The sequence below is a fragment of the Drosophila gunungcola genome, unplaced genomic scaffold (assembly GCF_025200985.1).
Source record: "Drosophila gunungcola strain Sukarami unplaced genomic scaffold, Dgunungcola_SK_2 000090F, whole genome shotgun sequence".
Taxonomy (NCBI): Eukaryota; Metazoa; Arthropoda; class Insecta; order Diptera; family Drosophilidae; genus Drosophila; species Drosophila gunungcola.
Window position 1 is genome coordinate 206,442 of NW_026453252.1, and position 14,720 is coordinate 221,161.

At 35.3% G+C, this 14,720-nt stretch overlaps 1 protein-coding gene across 4 annotated transcripts in view; it reads right to left on the reverse strand.

The window, feature by feature from the left end:
- The window catches only part of LOC128265040 (allatostatin-A receptor), a 94,679-nt gene that overhangs the window by 64,804 nt on the left and 15,155 nt on the right, over positions 1 to 14,720 (reverse strand). The window contains exon 1 of one of the 4 annotated variants that reach the window (XM_053000815.1): positions 6,790 to 6,804. The exons of the other annotated variants lie outside the window; for them this stretch is intronic. The gene's annotated coding sequence lies outside the window, so the exon portion shown is untranslated. Of the gene's footprint in view, positions 1 to 6,789; positions 6,805 to 14,720 lie in introns of those variants that run through there. 4 annotated transcript variants of the gene reach the window in all.

The following is a 14,720-nucleotide window of genomic DNA, read 5'->3' on the forward strand; positions in this document are numbered from 1 at the left end:
CATTTTTCTATGTAATTTTTCAGCGGCATAAATAAATAAGAAAACTGTCAGGTGTCGGGCTTCCAAAAAAATTAAACAAAAAATAGAAAAAGTAAAAGTAAAAGAAAAAGAAAAACCAAGAAAAGTTTAAAATAAATCCAGTCAAGTGACCCGCACGCAGCAGTAGAAATTTGTCACCGAAACACAAAAAAATACAAAGAAAAAAAATAGCAAATAAAAACAAAGCGTTAGGAGAACAAAAATTGTCGCGACATCGTCTAGTCAAATTGCAAGTGATTTGGCTCAGGCTCCAGCAGAGAGCAAAGACTTTGGAAAAAGGGGGAAAATTCATGGCGTAAAATTCAAGGGGGGGGAGGGTGGAGATCTTTTCGAAAATGGTGGGCTGTAAGAAGACGGTGTTGGGTAACACTGACGGCGGGCCATTGACACATGACAATGGAAAATTTGCACGTTCGAAGTTCAAACAAACAAGTCAATTGGCTGGAAAAGCTGATGAAAAATAGAAACTTTTCGCTGGCAAAATAGTCAACGCATGCGAATTGCGTCACAAGCTTGAATTAGACTTAACAAAAATATGTAAATGGGAATTTATTCCAGAGATTTTCGGAGCTTAAAGCATACTAAATGAATGATTTAAGAAAAACACAACAAAAAATATAAAATAGCCAATGATTTCTTATGCAGCATAATAAATAACAATAAAACTGGTTTCAAACCGTATTATTTCAGTACAGCGGTTTGAAACAATAACAATTCAGTTACAATATTTTTTAAGTGCAGAGTAAACAACTTAATTAGCAACTCTATTGCAACCTTGATCAAGGCAAAGTAGTGTGATAAATATCCCGCACTTTCGGAAAGCCCACCCTTTTTTATATGTAGTTGTGTTTTCCTAGATTGCATTTGTATATGTTTTGCGGATAAAATTGAAATTCATACTGCTGCCGAGCACCGACCAACTAATCCTGCACTTTAACTGATTTTTCTCCTCTCCATTTTTTCGGCATTAGCATTTTCATTGGCTGGGAAAAACCGAGAATTGCCTGCAACACGCTCTTGCAGATTGCATATTTTCATAAATTTATTTAAGTGCTGGCCATTTTCCGGGGTTGTGGGGGTTCTTGGGCAAATGTAATGCACTCGGAACAATAAATTTGTCGCAGCTAAGCCAAGTTGCGTGCATTCTGCTCCAATCACAGCCAAGGAAAATGGGAAAGCCAAAGAAAAATGGCTGAAGCCAGAAAAGAGTAGCCGACTTTTTGGCAAAGTCGTAATAATAAATGCAGACGGAAGTCGTCACGTGCACTTGTGCGACAAAAAAAAAAGGGAAACAAAAAAAGAAGAAAAATTTAAATAAATTAGCCTTGCCCTCTGGGTAAACTACACCCTTTCATTCAACAAATTATGCCAACATTTTCACTTTCCCTGCCAACTGTTTTCCCCATTATTCGGCTATCGTGTAAATTGGAAAATTAAGTTGGCATTAGTTCTCGGCCCGAAAAAACAATGGCAAAAAAATGGTGACAGGTCCAAAAGCGGATGGTGAAACTAAGCTACAAGAAAATGCAATTAGGGCAAGTCACAAGCTTCTCGGGGAAAACGGAGATAAACAGTCAGCTGGGAAATAAGCACAGGCACCTGAGATTCTGTGATATCAATGTAAAAAGTGTGCATTTTAAGATGTGCTCCAAACCTATCTAAAAGAAATAAAAGCTGCTTAAAAATTTGGAAAAAATGGTATTGAATAAATCTCTGTCAATATAGTTTGGGTTAAATAAAATTAAATTAAGTAACAACCAGAAAAAACATAAGAAATAGTTTTATAAAAAGATAGATAAGATGCTAAAATGAAAAAAAAAAAATAAAAAACTCCAAAAAGAAAAGTTTTTTTGTTTAAACAGTTATTTAATTGAATAAATTTTTTTAAACTCTAGAAAGTTTTATATCGTTAGAGTTTTGAATTAATTTTTATTCTAAAAATATTTATATTATTTTTATATATTAAGGTATTTAAGAGAATTCTTTTAATATACACATGAATTTGTTTATTATTGTCCTTAAAATTATTTTAACTAGCGAAATAAAATCCAGCTAATTCGAAACATGACATCCATTTTCACAAAACGTTTAACACTTATCCCTCGGCTCTCCCTGTCACACGGCTTACTTGCGGCGGCCCATGTTGGCCAAAAGGAAAAAACATTTTTTTTCCTTGGCAAAACTGCACTAAAGCTGATGCTCCCACGCCTGCATACCATTTTAATTAGCAGCCGTCGCTCAGGCAGTGCAAAACAATAAAATACGGAGTGGGAGGGGTGAGAAGAGCTGGTCGCGATGCTGATGATGTTGATGCTGATGATGATTATGATGGCGATGGTGTCGTCTGCCTGCCAGCTGTCTGCTCCCCCACCACACCAACCACCCCTCTTTTCCACCCATTTGGCATGTTGGCGGGCAAAGCAGCTGCCGGGCTAAAAGTTCAGCTGGACAAGTGACAAGCATACAGAGCATGGTCTACTACTACACTGAAAAAAAGTTACCATTAAACTAGGCAATATTTTTATTAAATTTAAACAAGATTAGCTCGTTCTAAAGATATATTATAACTAGTAAAACAAATTCAAGCTCGGTATTTCTTAAAACCATTTCAAATGCATTTTATAACAAACTGAAAGTTGCTATACAAATCATCCTTTTAGACAATAAGTCCAAAACTAGAAAATATTTATCTAAAAATATACTAAGATATGCTCGTCTAGAGATATACTACAAATAATCATAGAAATAAAAGAAGAGTATTTCTCCACACCATTAATTTCTCACTGAGGGCTTAGAAATATTTAAAACTTTTGTAAAATCATTTGTTCATACAATATTCACATCGTAAATCATTTTAAGACATAATCCCAAAATGACGTAAAACCTTTTCAAATATTTTTTTTCAATGCAAGGAGTGGGGTAGCAAAGACACCCTCTCGACGCGTGACTCTCGCTTAAAAGCATGCCATGCTTTCTTTTCACCACTTTCCGAGCACACTTTCTTCTTGTTTTTGCATGTCACTTAAGCAGGTTGACTCTGGCAAGCCACACCCACCCAAACCACCTGGAAAGCCACCCAAAACCACCCAAAACCACCCAAAACCACCCAAAAACACCCAAAAAACACCCAAAAACCACCCACTTGCGTGTCCTGTGACGAAAAAACAATGGCGGTTAGCGGGCGTGGATATTATCGTTAATTAAATTTATGAGCAGGCTTTGAGAAACGCGCCAAAAAAATAAAGCGGAACTACTTTGTTTTGGTCAACGCTTGGCAGTACAAAAACACAAAACAGGCTGAAAGATATTGGTAATAAACTAGCGATTAAGCTTAAATGTAACTTCGTTTAATTTCAACCCAATTTAAACGATCCTATACAAATTCGTTACAATATTTTGAATATATTAGTTTCCTATATTAAACTGCACGAACTATGACAAAATATTTTAATTATTAAAACGACAAACGATATATTAAGCACATACATTTTTTTCAACTGTATCCAAAGGGAATATTAAATTTTGTCAAATATTTTCAGCTAACGAAAAGCAAATTAAATTTAGCCAAAAGTTAAAAAGGTCCATGGCGTTTTTCAGTTGATGTTGGTTTTTCGGCGAAATTCATTAAGGCTAAAAGCAATGTCAACTATTCACTATATCCCCGTTGGCGGTAACAAATTTTGTGTGGTAATTAATTTTCGACTTGTGAAAAATTACATTAGCAAACTCACAAAAAAAAAATAAATAAAATACAAGGACTATTCATCATGGAACACTGAGACGCAGATGTTATCGCATTTTTACTTTGCAACCAAGCATAATGCCATTATTATGATTATCGTTATTACGGAAAAGGGTCTAGAAAAGTTTGTTGCTAATGGCAAAAAACCGAAATACTTTCACTTCAATATTTTACAACTAATTAAGGATAATTACCAGCCATTACCCAAAGGGATTTCGCCCAACTCCTGCAACGCCTCTCATTCATGGCGACAAGTTGAAAGTTCGTTTATTTTCACCGCGCCTGCGGTTTTTCGTTTTTCGTCCCCCATTTTGGCCACCTTAGCTAACGTGGTCGTTATCTTTTGGCTTAGGCCGTCTAATGAACACGAAACACAGTCATTAGCCAAGAATCCTTTGAGTCCCGTTCCTGTGCCTCTTGATATACCGTCGACTGATTGCAAGTGTCAGCTAATCGGGATCAACATTTCAGGATCAGTGAGGAGTTGTACAATATATATGTTTTGCAAGGTAATAAATAATTTGTTAGTTTAAATTGGGGAAAACTTGACTTGTTTTTTACATTTTAACTTGTTTTTGTTTATGCACTTTTTGCCCAATTGTAGGGCTTTTCTGGGGAAAACCCTTGCAGAAATTTCACATTAATCATGAAACCCACACAAATACACCCATAAACACTACCTAGGTTACATATTATAAACTAGCATGTTTTGTTGGGATTTTCCCAAGTTACGCAATTGTTATTCCTTTTTTTCAAGACAAATCGCTTGAATGCATGCTATAAATTTGTTTTTTATTTTTTTGTGTATTTTACTATAAAAACGGATAGAAATTAAGTTACTTTTATTTTTTTTTTAAGAGGGTGTCAGGATCTGAAAAAAGTGCAAATATTTGATAAGAAATTGGATTGTAGGGAAAAATTCTGTGACAGCAAAGGTAACCCATAAAAAAGTTGACCTCAAGCCGCTTAAAATTCACTGGTTTCTTCGTTTTTACGAGCTTTTCAAGAGAGACAGCAAGAGAAAGAAAATAAATGCAAAGTCGACATTTTTTGTTTTTTCTTTAAACTTAGTATCTGCATCGTTTGATGATAACAATATTCATTATTTCTACAACTTTTATGATTGCCAATTAGGTTTTCAAATATGCTATAAAAATTCTTCCTGTTTCATTTTGAAATTCCTTTAAAATTATTTGTTTTTAAATGCCAAATTAGACTTAATCATTTAGACGACATTTAAGAGAAAGAAATTTGTTGTTCTTGGTAAAAAAAATAACCAAATTTCCCGCAAATAAATACCAAATTGATTAAATAACACTGTGCACGCCTATTTTATTTTAAGCCGCTTTGCAGTTCCACTTGAAATACTTGCTACTCCCAAATAAATACAAAATGTATTAAGCTATATGGTTAGTACACAAAAAAAATAGAAGATAAATACCAGGCAGTACGCAAAAAGCGGAAACACATTGCGTAAGTCAAGAAAATTAAATACGAATTTTATTAAATTTTCTTATTTAACAACAACAACAGCGGCGTATGTGTAGGCTCTGTTGGAATTTTTTTCGCGGCGAAGGTGGGTTAAAATTCGGTGAGGGGGTTGCCTGGCCAACGAAACTGGAAAAAAGTGAATTCAATTAAGACTTTACCTGCCACGCCCTCACACGTACACACGCCCACACCCAAACAAACACGCACAAGCACACCACAGACAGGCATTGCGAAAAAAGCAACGCGTTCAACGTGGCGTATGAGTGATGCGATCCGATGGTGAAACAGTTACACGTAGGCGTGGTCCAGGGGCGGGGGCGGGGCGGAGTCGGTGGCGTTGGGGCGTGGCATTCCTTTGAAGCTGCTCATGTGTTGGTGTATGACAAAATGTATGCGAAATTAAAAATCACTTTAAATGCTGGCTAAAATTATGGGAAAGCGGTCTCTTCCTAAGCTTATTCAACACCTGCAAGGGCAGTCGAAAAGGTTTTAATATATTATATTATTTAAGTTATAAGTTATGAAATCGTTGTCATCTTAAAATCGTAAATACATTAACAATTATATGCTCTGCTGAACTTTTATCCATAGCTACAACTACTTTTTAATTGCCTTTAAAATTAATAAAAAATTAAAAAAAGTGTTCATTGTGCTTAGCTTAAGTTAATATGTTAATTCAAAATAAACAGCAAAACAAAAAGCATTATTAGAAAACATAAAAGGATACGAGAATATTGGTTTCCTAGGAATCTTTGTTAATAATTAAATAAAAATTCACTTTTTTTTAGTTGTTTAAAGAGTGAATGATAAAACAGAGAACACCGGAATAATATAATAAACTGCCCTCGTGTTTTCCGGATCTACCTGTGGCCGCGGCATTCACATCACAGCACCGCCACTCCATCCCCGATTTTCCGCGTTTTCCCGGCCGTTTTCCACCATCTCCAGGCGCGCCATCGACGGCGGGCGTCTCGTGCACTTAATTTAATGACCAAAGTTCGCCGCACTGGGCGTTGCCAGTTGCCATTTGCCATTTGCGAGTGTCCTGCAGGAGCTGCTGGCTCCTTTGACTGCTTTACATAAGCAGCGCCATGTTTATTTACATTTGTGCAAATTGTTATTTAATTAAATTTTAATACGCTTCATTAAAACTTCTGTCTACGCGCGCTCTTCTTCGTTTCTCCTTCGCCGTTTACTTTGCGCTTTTTCTAGCCATTTTTTTTCTCACGGATTTTGTCATTTTATTATGCAATGATAATCAGAAATCAATTTATTGAGCACACACACACACTCAGAAATGGTCAGCAAACGCGAATCAAGTCAATAAAATTCAATTTGCTGCTCATCAGACGACGGGAGTTTTCAGAAAGGGAAAAGTGGGCGCTAATGCTGGACAATAGGAACGGGAAGGTCCTGCGAGAAAGTCGTTTGTGCGTTTAAGTAAATACAAGCACATTAGGCTACATCAACAGCCAACTGAGAAAACTCAAGAAAGCGGGGAAAAAAAATCGACAGACCTTTCTCCAGCCTCTTTTTCCTCAGTGTGTGTGGGGGTAAAAGCTACTTAGGTTGCCAGCAAATAGTCGAGAGTGTCCAACAGCCATTCAAGGACCTCGCGATACTCTGGAAAAACACTAACATATTGGGGCAAATAATATTAAAAAGCAATAAAACAGCGTAATTTAGCTTACTGCTTACCCTTCTAGCTACTTAACCTACAAAGGATTTTTATTTTCATCCTTTTGTTTATTAATTTCTTAAATCTCAAACAATTTTAAGTATTCATAACTTCTTTTAAAAATACTAAATATTTTTGGGTTTTTAATAATTTTTTTCATATTTTTTACTATTCAAATATGTTATTAATTTCTCAAACAATTTTTATATATATCTGAAAATCTTAATAGTTCCCTTTAAAAGTTATAAATAAATTTAAGTTTTTAATTATTTTGTTCTGTTTTAAATTTGAATCATATATTAACTAATAATTACAAAATTTTACATTTTTAAAATTGTTTTTTATTTTAATTGTCATTTTTAAAATAACCATCCACTAAACCTTCAACTAATATACCCACTTTCAATTCTTTTAGAACTAAAATTCAAAGAGCAGCAAGCCAAATGAACTGCCAAGTGGGGCGCACACACACAAATATACATCCGCAGAAAAGCGGCTTTTCCGAAGCCAAAAAAAGAATAAATAAATTAGGCGGCACAAACTGCGAGAACTGAGACAAATGTCTTTATTAATTCTTTAAATGTTTCCCCCAACAGCCGAAAAAAATCTGGGGGTTTCACTGATTTTTTTTCGCCTTTTCTTTTGCTTTGTTCCTTTTGGTTTATTTTTGCGTGGGTGTTTTTGGGCAAAATGTCAAATTATGTTTGATAATTTGCTAAGCGGCTTTGGCTGCGGCTAAGCTGAAATGGAGAAGGGATTGGCGAAGAGAGATGGAGAAAGGCCGACTTATAAGTTACTGAAATCATTTTAATGGGAGAAATTGCGGCTTTTCATTCACACATTTCATCAGCAACCTTTTGTCTCAACTTTTAAGGGCCCCCAATTCGCAGTTCATCTCAGCAATTAAAAACTTGACAAAAACAGAAAGTTCCAAATCGAAGCGAAAATGGGAAAAATTCCTACAGTCATTTTGCAAAATGGTCAAAGCGGGTGTAAAGAGGCCCAGTTAAAAAAATAGAGCTGTTGGTGGCGTATACGTGATGTAGCCACATAAAGGCCAAATCACGTATACGCCTTCAAATGCAAAGTGCAACCCTGCACTAGAAAAATATCTTTGTATTGTTAAAGAATATGCATATTAATATTTAAATTACTAAAATCAATCAAAGTCAACCTGACAAGCTTATTAAAGACCTTGACTTATTAGCAATAATTATCGATCAAAGCCCCCACAGATTCACCATCGTCTTAATTTCCACTGGATAATATGAGCTTTCCGTCTGTCTCGAGCCTAACAGTCCCTTCGATAAGCTGTGTCCTGTTATGGGATATGTTTTTGTGTGCCCCCACATAACTCGCATTTCGCTGTTGATTGGTAATCGCAGCACCAGCATTCCGTGTAACCAAACTGCCCACCTCATTGCTCATACGCCGCGTGGCCGCATGTGAAAATGCTGAATAAAATATGCCCCCGAGTTGATGGAGACGGTGGATGCCATAAATATTTCATTTTCATTGGAATTGCCTTTTCACAATTCGTTAAATCTGGAAAATAATACCAGTCTTATTCCCGTTCTCTCTTTATCTGGTTTTAATGCTTTATTAATGCACAAGGCGCAGTGATGTGAAAGTTCTTCAATGCGGAGGCGACGGCTTAAGGCGATGGACAGAGTCGCAGAATGGTTGGGTCAAAGGTTAAGTTGCCTTAAAACTTTGAGGGGACGAAAACGGAATGGGCCATTAGAATCATGTCCAGCATATCAAAATCACTTCAATAGTCTGTCACCAGAGTGGGAAGTTAGTAATATTATTATTTAGTTGTACTTAAAATGTTATGATTCTTGAGGCCATCTCCTAAGCAATTTATTCAATTTCCATCTTTAGAAAATCTCTCTCTTTAAGATTGTTAGTATTAGCTTTTGTTGACAAAAATAATGTTCTTTATTTTATTCTTAAATTTATTCTAAACATAAAGATTTATTTGTTATTTGCTGATGCAGCTAGTGAATTAATTATATTTTTTTCAAGGCAAGAAAAGACATTTTTAATTTTGTATATATTTGATTTATATTTTCCTCATCTCAATTCAGACTGTTTCATAAAAAAATACTATTTTTGCACAAAAAAAAAGACTTATAAGAACAAAATTGGTCAAGCGAATATCAAAAACTGCGATCTCTAATGTGAATCCAAAGTACAATTTTAAACTTATATGATAAATCCAAAAAATTATAAAAACGATCACCTCTTGTTATTTTAAGTTATAATTTAACGTAAGCATTAGAAATAAAATTTATAATAGGTACACACATGTTGCAAAACAAAATCAATCACTGTTGAGCAGTTTCTTGTAAAAATAAATATTAAAGCTCTAGTGTAAGCCAAATCAGAAATAGATAATAACGTATTTGCCTACGCAATCTCGGGCGGGATTTTGCCATCAATCCGGCAATCCCTCCATCAATATCCACATGCCACGGGGGAACTGGAGGTGTAACTCTAGCAGAGGAGCTCAAAGCGACCTCAGAACTGCGTTTCAAAAAAAGAGCCAAAGCCAAAGCCCCTTTGGGCCCACCATTTGGATCCCATATTCCCATATTCCAGCAATATCCGTTCCAGAACCCTTTTCTGCGGTTTTTGTGGCTGCCGTCAGGACGACGCCATATAGCAGCTGTCCAACCCACACACCCTCACACCCGCACACACACTCAGCAAAAAATAGAAAGGGATGGGGGCGGGGGAGGGCACATGTTATTATATCAACATATTAATAAACATAATCCAGAAATCATATATACGCCAGACGAGAATGTTGGCCATGATGTGGAGCCCATCCACGCTTGGAAAATATTTTTCATACTTTGTGCATATTAAATTCATTTAAAGATTTCAAACTTTTGCTCATTTCACAGTCCAAAGTATATAACAAAAGTAAAGCCCACACAAAGCAAACAAAAAAAAAGGACCAAGGAGCAAGGAGCAAAGATGAAAATGTCTGTAAATGAGTAATAAATGCGGCTGAAAAGTACTCCAATAAGGCGAAAAAAAAAAAAAAACAAATAAAAAACGTAGAAGTTGGGGGCCACATTCTCAAAAAAGACCTCGCCATGAAATTTGTTTAGGTTCCAAGGATGGAAATTCAATGGGCGGGGAAATTAGGAAAACAAAACAAAAAGAGCAGCAGCAGAATTATTTTTTTGCTCCTTTCAACGCCAGCTGTTTACTTTTTTTAAATAATTTCTCAATCACCGGTCGAATCCCAGCTTGCCACGCCCCTGCGCGCACCTTCCGCCCCCTTATTGTATGCTAATTGAATGCATAAATAAATTTGTTGCCTCAATTTCGGCCAGCGAAAATGGGGCCAGCTTTATTTACATAGTGCCAACATCTGATTTTGCACTTTTTTCCAACACTATTTGTGCGTAATTATGGAAATTGATTTTCCTTCCTTTTTTTGGGGGTCTTGAAGTTCTGTTGTTCGTTGTTTAAAGATTTCTTAAACATCAACCTAAATTAATAAAATTAATTAAATTTTTGGTTACTGTACTGTGCTATTCTGTGTATTTATTTAATTGTGGTTTTTAAACATTTATAGTCCATATTTCAAGCTTAAATTTGTATTGATGTAAAGCTTTGTATATCATTGTTTAAGGAATTCCTTAGCATCAATTTAAATATATAAAATAAATTATATATTTCAATTTAATTGTATTCCTTAAATTTATTTAATTGTGTTTTCCTATATGCATAGGCCACATTTCAAGCATAAATTTGTATTCATGTGAAGGTCTGTATTATGTCTTTGTTAAAAGACTTTTTTTTAACATTATTTTAAATTATTATGTCTTTGTTAAAAGACTTTTTTTTAACATTATTTTAAATTAATAAAATTAATATTGTTCTTTTGTTTATACTCGGGCTGTGTATCCTGCATATTTACTTAACTTCTAGTTCTTGTGACAAGCTTAAATTTTTCACATATTCACTTATTTATCATGGTTAAATTCTTGGGCGGACTGGCTAAAATGAGTCATAGCTGCTTTGGTGAATGATAAAAATAAATGTGATTTATAAATGGGACCAGCTGCCTTTCCCAAATTTCTGTCAGCCATCAGTCAAAGTCAAAGGCGGTGCCGAAGGCCCATATATAGAATATTCTGGACAAGGATACACGGCCTACAGGAATACGAGGATTTATGCATAACATTTGGCAGGACGAGCCCCCTCGAATTTCATATTGCCACCTGTGCGATGTTTGCTTTATTTTCTGTGTTTGTTTTTTTTTTTTTGTATTTCTTTTTTTGTGTTTGTGCTCCATGTCATTCCGGAAACGGAATAAATAAAATAAAATAAAACAATAGAAGGGGCATATGCTAAGTTTCTGGGTAAGAGGAAGGAGATGAGTTCAATCGGCGACTGGCACCCGGCAAAACACTTTCAAAGCAATAAAACGAACAATTTTTACGATTAATGGTGAAATAAAATATCGCTTTGGCCCCGAAAACCACCTCAGCGTAACCCACCTCTGGCCATCCTTAACCCACCACCGAATCCAGTCTGGGTCCGAGACACTGAGAGAAAATTCGGCAAGTGAGAGCTGAACTTTAATTAAAATTTATTGTCAAATTTTAAAATAATTAAGAGTATGTAAGACTCAATAAGAAATCATAATAATGCGAATTTTAAAAATGATCAAATTCATTTTAATTTAAAAAAACAAGTACAAAAATAGGAACAATATATATACAAATAAATTGCAATTCATTTCTATACGGAATTGACTTAATAAAAGGACTTTTTTGGCAGTGTCCTTGTTGCTGCGTGTGGCAATTTGATAGGTGGCATAAAAACAAGCCGAAAAGCGAAACCCGAAACCAAAGCAAACGAAATCGCAACATTTTGAAGAGCTGAAACCAAAATAAATAGGAGAAGGTGGTATAAAAACAGAGCATAGGAGCTTTTTGGAGAAGCGAAGAAGAAGATTTCGGCTTGGCTGCAGTTGCTCATAAAAATGCCAAATAAAATGGGGAATTAATCAACTGTGCCACGGCCTGACCTCAGAAATCCTCTCCTTTGCCCTTCGGACTTACAGGATTTACGAGGTCCCGACCCTGACCTCCCTTTTCTCCGATGGCTTCATATTCGCCCAGATTTGGCGGACAATGCCATTGAACCCCTTCCATTTTAATGAGCTCCATCTTGTACTCAATTGAAATTGATCCGCAAATTATTTGAAGGCAAAAGGGATGCAATAAAGTGATTATTAAAAATAGCGAAACAATGTTAGCCTTGAGTTCAAAAACTAGACCAAGTCTAATTATATTCTATTGTACTTTGCTTGTCAATAAATGTTAACCTCGAAAGAAACATTTTAAAATGATGGGACAGATTAATAAATTATCCGCTATCTCCGTTAATTGTTTACATACCATTATATGTAACTTGCATATTTTTCATAAACAACTAATAACAACTAGTAGAAAAAGAATAAATAAAATTGTTATCCCTGGATTATATTGTATTTTTAATTCATTTATTTAAGCAAATGTTTGACTATTCAAATTGTAAAAATTTACCTGCTTTTTAGTTAGTTACATGTTTGAAAGGCTGTTTAAATTTTTGTTATTTTTGTTCTCCTTTAAAAGTTTCTATAACCATACTATCTTATTAAAGCTTTGTTTTTCTTTTTTCTTCTCTGAGGTGTTTGGAATAATTTATCTATTTTATTTTTTTTTGCGGTAATGGATGCGATAGAAAATGACAGGCAGGATTGATATCAACAAGAAGCACTCCACTCCCCCGAAAAACAAACTCTGTAACACCAACAAAAAATATATATATTTGATGCTGTCTGCAGAATTTTCGTTTTTGTGTGGGTAATTTATGATCCGCATTTCTTTTGGCTACGTTCTCATCATCAAAACAGAAGCGCAACTTCAATAAAAATTCATAAATTATTTGTTGATGCGTATTGAATTAAGCATTTGCCACGCCCATCAAATTTACACATGTCGCAAACACACACACACGCACATCTTACATTTTGTAACAAATATTAAATATAGAAGGGGGAGGAGGAAAGAGAGACAACATTTCTGTGATTTCAAATTTATGCATAAGGGGCGGCGTGTGGGAAAACTTTTGCCGCTGTCAATATAATTGAAAAAATTTCCCCTAGCCACGCCCACTCACACACACACACACACGTACGATGTTAAGTGCCGGATATGAAAAAAACAAGAGGACGAATGCCTATTTGTTATTTATTGTGATTTGTTTACATTTTGTTATTGTTTTTCCCTCAACATATCGGCCAAAGAAACAGGACATTCCTCTTGTTTTTGCATATTTTGTGCCTTTATTCTTGGCTTTATTGAGTGGCAGCATTTTAATATGTGGAATAAATTTGCTGTCAGTGTGTGGGTGCAAAGAATATGGGTGGTGGGAGGTGGCAAAGTGCGGAGAAATGATGAGAAGGGAGGAGAAAGTAAGGTGGCGGAAGAGAAGCTCACAAGTTGAAAGGAAATGCAAAGCAGAAAAGCCACGGATAATCTTCAATTTGCCATGGTGGTTTTTATATTTGATACAGAGGACTTTTAATTTGACGGTTAAAACAAATGGTTGCTGTTAAAGTGTCATACATTTTATGTTTTTATTTTTTAATTTTCATAAATTGCCTTAATAATTTGCAAAAAATTGGGTAAAATCCTTTTATTCTTTATTAATTTGTTAAGCCCTTAAAATACTCGAAATATTTACATTTTCAGCTTACTTTCAAATGCAATTTTTGACATATTTTATGTCAAAAGGAAAACAAATTCAACTTATCCCTCATCGTTCAACATGTCGCATGAGTAATCAATTAATTGCCACCCACAGCACCTGAGTTCGACATTTTTGAGCTTCTGTTTTCTACATTTCTCCCTTGTCTATGTCTTTCGCTCTTCTTTTTTCCACTTTTTGGGTAAAGCCATCAAAAAGAGAAAACGAAGTTAAATATTTTAAGTTCATAAGCCGCACACAAATCCCTCTCAAAATTAATTAAAACGAAAAAACAACGGCACCGAAATAAAGTTGGGAAAACATTAGAAATGTTTGTTGGCTCTGTTATCATGTGATTGACTTGACGAAGGACAACAAGGACGACGAGCTAAATGGCAGCAGCGACGGCTTATGCCTCGCATTAATTAACTTAATACACGACAAAATAAAAATGAGAATCCGAAAAAACAACAAAACGGGGCAGTGGAATAAATATGCGCATTAAACAAGACCGAGTTATGTTTTGAATACGGGGTGGGGAGAGGGGGGAAATTGGGGACAAAATGAAGACATTAACATAAGGACAAACACGAGTGTGTGTCTGATAAAAAAAGGGGAAAAGCACCGCCCTTAATGGCAGTGCACTTAAAACATCTATGACAAATATTTAATCAAGGCGAATCCTTTGAACAAGCTGAAATTTGTCAACCCAAACCCCCTTTAACAAATGGGCAAAGGACGGTGGAGTCCTTAACATTCCTACCCATTTATCAAAACTATCAAGAGTTTGCAGCTCTCATACTTCACAGTTTCCAAATAGTTGCAAATCGGGAAAATCGAATTCCAGAAAAAAGGAAATCGTTTGACCAAAATTTCTTCGGGTTGAGTAACGACGGGGAAATACCTTAAGAATCGGCAATCTATACATTTGTTCCGACTTAACTTTAAGTTAAAAATAACGTGTTTTTGTAAGAACAGTAAAATAGGATGTACTGCAACAAAGTACTA